Source organism: Arachis hypogaea, chromosome 6 (assembly GCF_003086295.3).
Source record: "Arachis hypogaea cultivar Tifrunner chromosome 6, arahy.Tifrunner.gnm2.J5K5, whole genome shotgun sequence".
Classification (NCBI taxonomy): domain Eukaryota; kingdom Viridiplantae; phylum Streptophyta; class Magnoliopsida; order Fabales; family Fabaceae; genus Arachis; species Arachis hypogaea.
In genome coordinates, this window is record NC_092041.1 from 28,217,586 (window position 1) to 28,223,973 (window position 6,388).

A 6,388-nucleotide genomic window follows, 5' to 3' on the forward strand; every position below is an offset into this window, starting at 1 on the left:
TTATAGGGTTACAAATGACTGAAAGTGAATTACAGACTTTCTGTTGATTGAGATTGAGAAGTTGCTCCAAAATAATGGAAAGTCATTAAGAGATTATGCTGGTATGCCATGTTCAGATATGCAACTGGTTTCTCAATTCAGTAATTCTATGTTGTTATGGGAAATACAATATGATATTGCTTTATTAATCCAAGAGCATTATTCAAATTTATTGAAGTTGAATGAAGAACAAAGAGTTATATAGGAGAAAATTGTCAACTGTGTTAGTAACAAAGAAGGTGGATGGATTTTTACATATGGATTCGGCGGAACAGGAAAAACTTTCTTGTACAGGACATTATCAGCTAGGTTGCGATCTGAGAGGAAAATTGTCATTAATGTTGCATTGAGTGGAATTGCAGCATTGTTGTTACCAGGGGGTAAGACAGCTCATTCAATGTTCAACATTCCAATTGAGTTAAATGAAAATACTATTTACAGAATCTCAAAAGCTAGTGCTAAGGCAGTATTGATTCGATGTGCTGATTTGATTATTTGGGACGAAACACCGATGACTAATAAGTTGGCTTTTGAGGCATTAGATAGAACCCTTCGTGATATAATGTCGTCTGTGTCTATTGTTAACAAAGATTTACCATTTGGTGGAAAAATAATTGTTTTGGGTAGTGATTTCTGACAAGTATTACCTGTCATCCCAAGAGCTTCCAGAGCTGAGATTGTGATAGTCATTATTAATTCTTCAATTCTTTGGAAGCATTTTGAGGTATTAACCTTAACAAAGAATACAAGATTGGATAGTCCATTGGAAGAGGCTGTTGTGGAGGAGTTAAGATCCTTATCAGAGTGGATACTTCAGATAGGAAAGGGAAATTTTGGTACGGTTATCAATGATAATCTTTGTGTAAAAGTACCAACTGATTTGCTTATTCATACTTCTGATAATCTAGTTGAAGATATTATAAATGTAATTTATCCAAATATTATTGTGAATTTTGAAAATCCAATTTTCTTTCAAGATAAGACAATATTGGCTCCAACTGTTGAAATTGTTGAAGAGATTAATAACTACATAGTTAATTTGTTACTGGGTGAAGAAAAGGAATATTTGAGTGCCAATATTATTTGTGGTAGTAATGCTTATGGTGATATTGATTGTAGTTGGATAACCACTGAATTTTTAAACCAAATTAGATGTTCTGGCTTATCCAATCATTCTCTCAAATTAAAGAAAGGGGGTACCTATTATTTTGTTGAGAAATATTGATCGAACTAGTGGTTTGTGCAGTGGAACTCGACTTATTGTAAAAGACCTGAGATCCAATGTGATTGCAGCCGAGGTTCTTTCTGGTAGTAACATTGGTGATCAAGTATATATTGCTCGAATGAATCTTATTCCAAGTGATGCTGGGATACCTTTTAAATTTCAGCGTAGACAATTTCCAATAAGCTTGTCATTTGCAATGATGATTAATAAAAGTCAAGGGCAAACATTATCTATTGTCGGATTATTTTTACGGCGTCTGGTATTTTCCCATGGTCAACTATATGTCGTTGTATCTCGCGTGAGGAGCAGAAGTGGACTAAAGATTTTGCTATTTGATGAAAATTCAGAATTTCCAAATTTCACTAAGAATGTTATTTTCACAGAGGTTTTTGATAAAATTTTTCACAGAGGTTTTTGATAAAATTTGAATGGCTTCTTGTTTTGTTCAAGATTCAGAAGACTATAAATCTTTTGGTTAGTCTTTTAAATATTAATTTTAGTCATGCCTAATTATTGTGGGGAAAAATATATATCTAATTAATATGATATTTTTATTTATTTGTATAATGTATTTCTTTTTAGGTTTAACAAATAGTGGTTTATACTATATCAATTTTTATTTAAATCTTATAAAAAGTTGTTTAAATATAGAAATTAACCATGTGTTAAAATGTTTTGTGAGTCAACAATTACATTTATTACAAATTAAAATCCAATGCATTATCAAATTAGGAAATAGGTTCAGGCATTTAAGTTTATTCTTTCTTTTTCTTAGAAGAGTGCTACCGTGTTCTCTTCATCTTCGGTGTCCAGATGCCAGAGTATGCTCCCTCCCCATTGTTGCTGTTACTTTTTAGCGATCGCGCTATTTGTGTCAAAATACATCACTCCAGGGAGTGGGTTCATTTGTGGGATTCTCATTTGTATTAGTTATCCATAACAGCGCATCCTATTCTTGTTCCAGCAGAACTACCATGGTACCGTTCTTTCCTTCACCGGCAGTGGGTCATCTCGCCATTGGGCAAGGGAACTGTTGTGGTTTTTTCTTTCCCCAGCGGTGGTACGAATTTCTCTATACACCCTGGCTAATTTGATTTCTCAACCTCATCTTACTTTGCAATTCTGCCTAATTTATGGATTGTTCTATGGTTTGACATTGAACATCTTTGGGTCTCTGAAATTTGTTAATTTGTTGATTTACAGTTTGTTAATTTAGTTTTATTTTAGTTATTTTTTGTTCTTTATATTTTTTGGCAAAATAGGTTTAGAGTTTATAACAACTTCGTTTTCCATATTTATGATATCTAGAGTGTAGTTGAAAATGTTCTATTAGGTAATTCTTTTAGAACATTGAAGTTAGTTTCAATGTAGGATAAATTGCAATAGGCTCTATGATTTAAAGTCAAAATTGATTAGGCTCTATGATCTGAAGTGAAAATTGATTGTCAGGCTTTTTTGTTGTCATAATGTATATGTAAAAGTATCTGCAACTATATCTACTTGCCTATGTGATGCACCACTATTTCATGGTACATCTTGTGCTTAATTGAGTGGATTTTATCCACTATTCTCACATTTATTCATAGAATCTGCATGTTTTACACTTTCCTTCCTAATCTTATGCTATGATTGAAAACATACTTCTTTGGTCTTAAATTTGCTATGTTTAATCTTCTATCATTACCATTCAATGCCTTGATATGTGTGTTAAGTGTTTTTAGAGATAACAGGGCAAGAATGGCTTAGAGGATGGAAAGGAAGCATGCAAAAGTGGAAGGAATACAGGAAGCTGAAGGAACTACAAAGCTGTCAGCCCTGACCTCTTTGCACTCAATCGATCATAACTTGAGCTACAAAGGTCTAAATGAGATGGTCCTAGTTGCGTTGGAAAGCTAACATCTGGGGCTTCACAATGATATATGCGCATGCACAAAGCACGTGCACGCGTGGATAGGGCACAGACAAGCGACGCGTATGCATACATGACACATACGCGTGTATGAACCACATGCTGGAGATATCAAAAATAACTGGGGGCGATTTCTGGGCTATTTTTTGCCCAGTTTTAAGCCCGAAAACACTGGTTAGAGGATACAGAGTAGAGGAATCAAAGAGACACTTCTCATTATTCACAACTTAGGTTTTAGATGTAGTTTTTAGAGAGAGAGAAGAGAGCCAAGTTCAATGTTCCAAGTTTAGGATTTCTCTTCATTTTAGGATTATTTCTTCCCAATTCCAGGTTCAATATTCCTTTAATTTAGTTTCTCTTCTACTTTTATTTATTCTATTACTTTAGTTTATCTTCTTATCTTGTCAATTTATTAATGCAAAGAGTACTTTTCTATTTAATTTCCTTATTTGTTTGATTATCTTAACTCAATTCCAAAATTATTATGTCTTTTTTCTACCCCCTTTACATGTATGCGAAATTGGCATCCATGTCAATGGAGTAGGCTTCCAAATTGGCTTTGGAGTTAGATTAATATTTGGAGACCCTTAAGTTAGAAAACTCAAGAGTTAAATAGTAACTGGAAGTTGTTGGCTAGCTCTCTAGTTGCTAACGCTAATCCTTCCTAAGGGAGAGGATTAGGACTTGTGAATAGAAGTTGGCTCAACTACTTGACTTTCCTTCATTCGTTGAGGGTTAACTAAGTATAAACAACAACCTATTATTATTAATCCTGGGAAATCCAACAAGGATAGAACTTCCGATTAATCTTCTCCTTGCCAAGGCTTTTTATTTCAATTGCATAAAACCTCTTGTTAATTTTCCTTGCTTTAAATTATAATTAAGTATTTTGTCATTTCTCACTCTAAAAATTCTCAGAAAATCCCATAACCAATAGTAACACACTTCCCTGCAATTTCTTGAGAGACAACCCGAGGTTTGAATACTTTGGTTATTATTTTTTAGGATTTGTTACTTGTGACAACCAATTTTTTCTATGAAAGAATTTTAGTTAGTTTAGAAGCTATACTTGCAACGAGAATTTATTTGTGAATTCTAAACCACACAAAAATCCGTTCATCAAAATGGCGCCGTTGCCGGCAAATTACAAACGTGTGCCTTATTATTGGTTATTGTGAATATTTGCTTTTTACTTGTTTGCTAGTTTTTGTTAGTTTAGGACTTAGTTGCTTATTTTTACTGGTTTTTGATTTTTATTTTCTTTAGCTACTATGAATTCTCACCCCTATGGCTATGAGTTTAGTTCAAATTATGTTGTAGGGAATGGAAACTACAATGAGAATATGCATCAAGGTTGGGACAATCAAAGGTGGGAGGAGCCACAAGAATTTGATCAACCATCTTGGCAACAACCTCCACCAATATACTATGACCAAGAGCCATTCCAAAAAGCATACCAAGATAACGGCTATGGTGAGCACTCTTTTGATTATCAACAACCACCACCATACACCTATGAACCCCAGCTAACGTAATTTTGAACCACCATACTCACAAGCCCCTTACCACCAAACACCCCCATATAACCCTAATCCTTATCCACCATACCAAGAGCCTTATGGGCCATACTTAGAACCACCACCTCAATATACACCATCTCCATATCCTTATCAAAAAGAACTACATCCGTATTATGAGCCCTTTCTCCCAACACATGAACCCTCCTATCCACCCCAACCTCCATTAAATAACAACACTCTTAGTGTTATTCACCAGGGGCAAGGAGAGCTTCAAACCACACTTATCTCTACTCTCATTGGTCTCACCTCTAAACTCCAATATCTTATATCCCGTAGGGACCAACCGTCTACCTCCAATATTCAACCCTCATGCTTTAGTGCACCACCACCCACCATGCAAGAATAGTAATACCCATATCCATCAATCTAAGAGCAACATGATTCCAATGATGCTACTGACCTGGAACAAGAGCGAAGAGATCGTCTTAGGGATGTAATGGATCAGTTATACGCACAATACTTCAAAAGAAGCAAGAGGAGACCCAAAAGGTGGAGGTAGGAGAGACCTTTGAAGATGAAGTAGTTGACAAACTAGTGAAGGTTGAACAAGAAGAAAGCTCCATCATTGAAGACAACTCTACATTAAGTGACATCAAGGAGGAGTATAATTTTGTATTAGAGCAAGTAGAGAAAGCCGAAATTATCAAAGAAGTGGAAGTGGTTGAAGACTTAGGAGATTCGAAACCTCCATGGGAACCTCAAGTCATAGAGCCTCCTTCCAAGGTGTTTGATGTTGATGTTGAGGAGGGTGTACAACCTCCAAGGTATATCATGGTTGAAGACTTTGCAGAGGTTGATCAAGAGATGGAGATTAAAGAAGAAGAAGCACAACCCCACATGCCCTTAGTAGGCAACGAAGAAGAGATTGAATTGGAAGAAAGTTACCAAGAGGAAGCGGTTGAAGTTGATGAGGCTTGTAAGGAGGTGGAAGAATTCAAAGAAGAGGACAAGGGAGTGGAGCTTGCACAATCATTGGAAACACCTCTCCCAAAGCCATTACCATCCAATACAACATTCAAGCGGATAAAATTCTTATCCTTAACCTTTACTTTCCCACTTGAATATGGGCTACTGGAGATGGATGGTCAACTTAGAGCTCTTTGTGGCATTAAGAGTACAAGGGAGATGGTCAGCGGTAGGAGTTGTCAAGCAAGGTTCAACATGGTTGCCTGCTCCAAATTGAAGTGCAAGGATTGGTGTCAAGCTCAATTGACTGGGTCTAGAAAGTTGTTTGGATGCTTCAGTGAGAATTTAAATTGTTTTCCACCCGGTTGGAACAATGATGATCAACAAGAAGACGGGTGCAAAAGCAAGGTTTGTGACCTTGGAATTCAGTCTAGCAATCAACACTCTTGGGGACTTGTCACTTGCTTTAACTTGCTTGAAGGCTGTATGCGCCTAGTTTGGGACCCCAGAGGCTACTGGAAGTACAAACATTGGTGGGGATTCCTGGACGAGTTCAAGCATAAACCGCCCTGACAAGGAGCTCACCAAATGTCCAACTTAAGGACTTTAACTAAAAGTGCTAGGTGGGAGACAACCCATCATGGTATGATCGTCCTTTTTTATTCTTAGTTTTGTTTTATTTTATTTCTATCAGTGTTAATCCATAAGTTCTGCATCATCTTCTTTCTG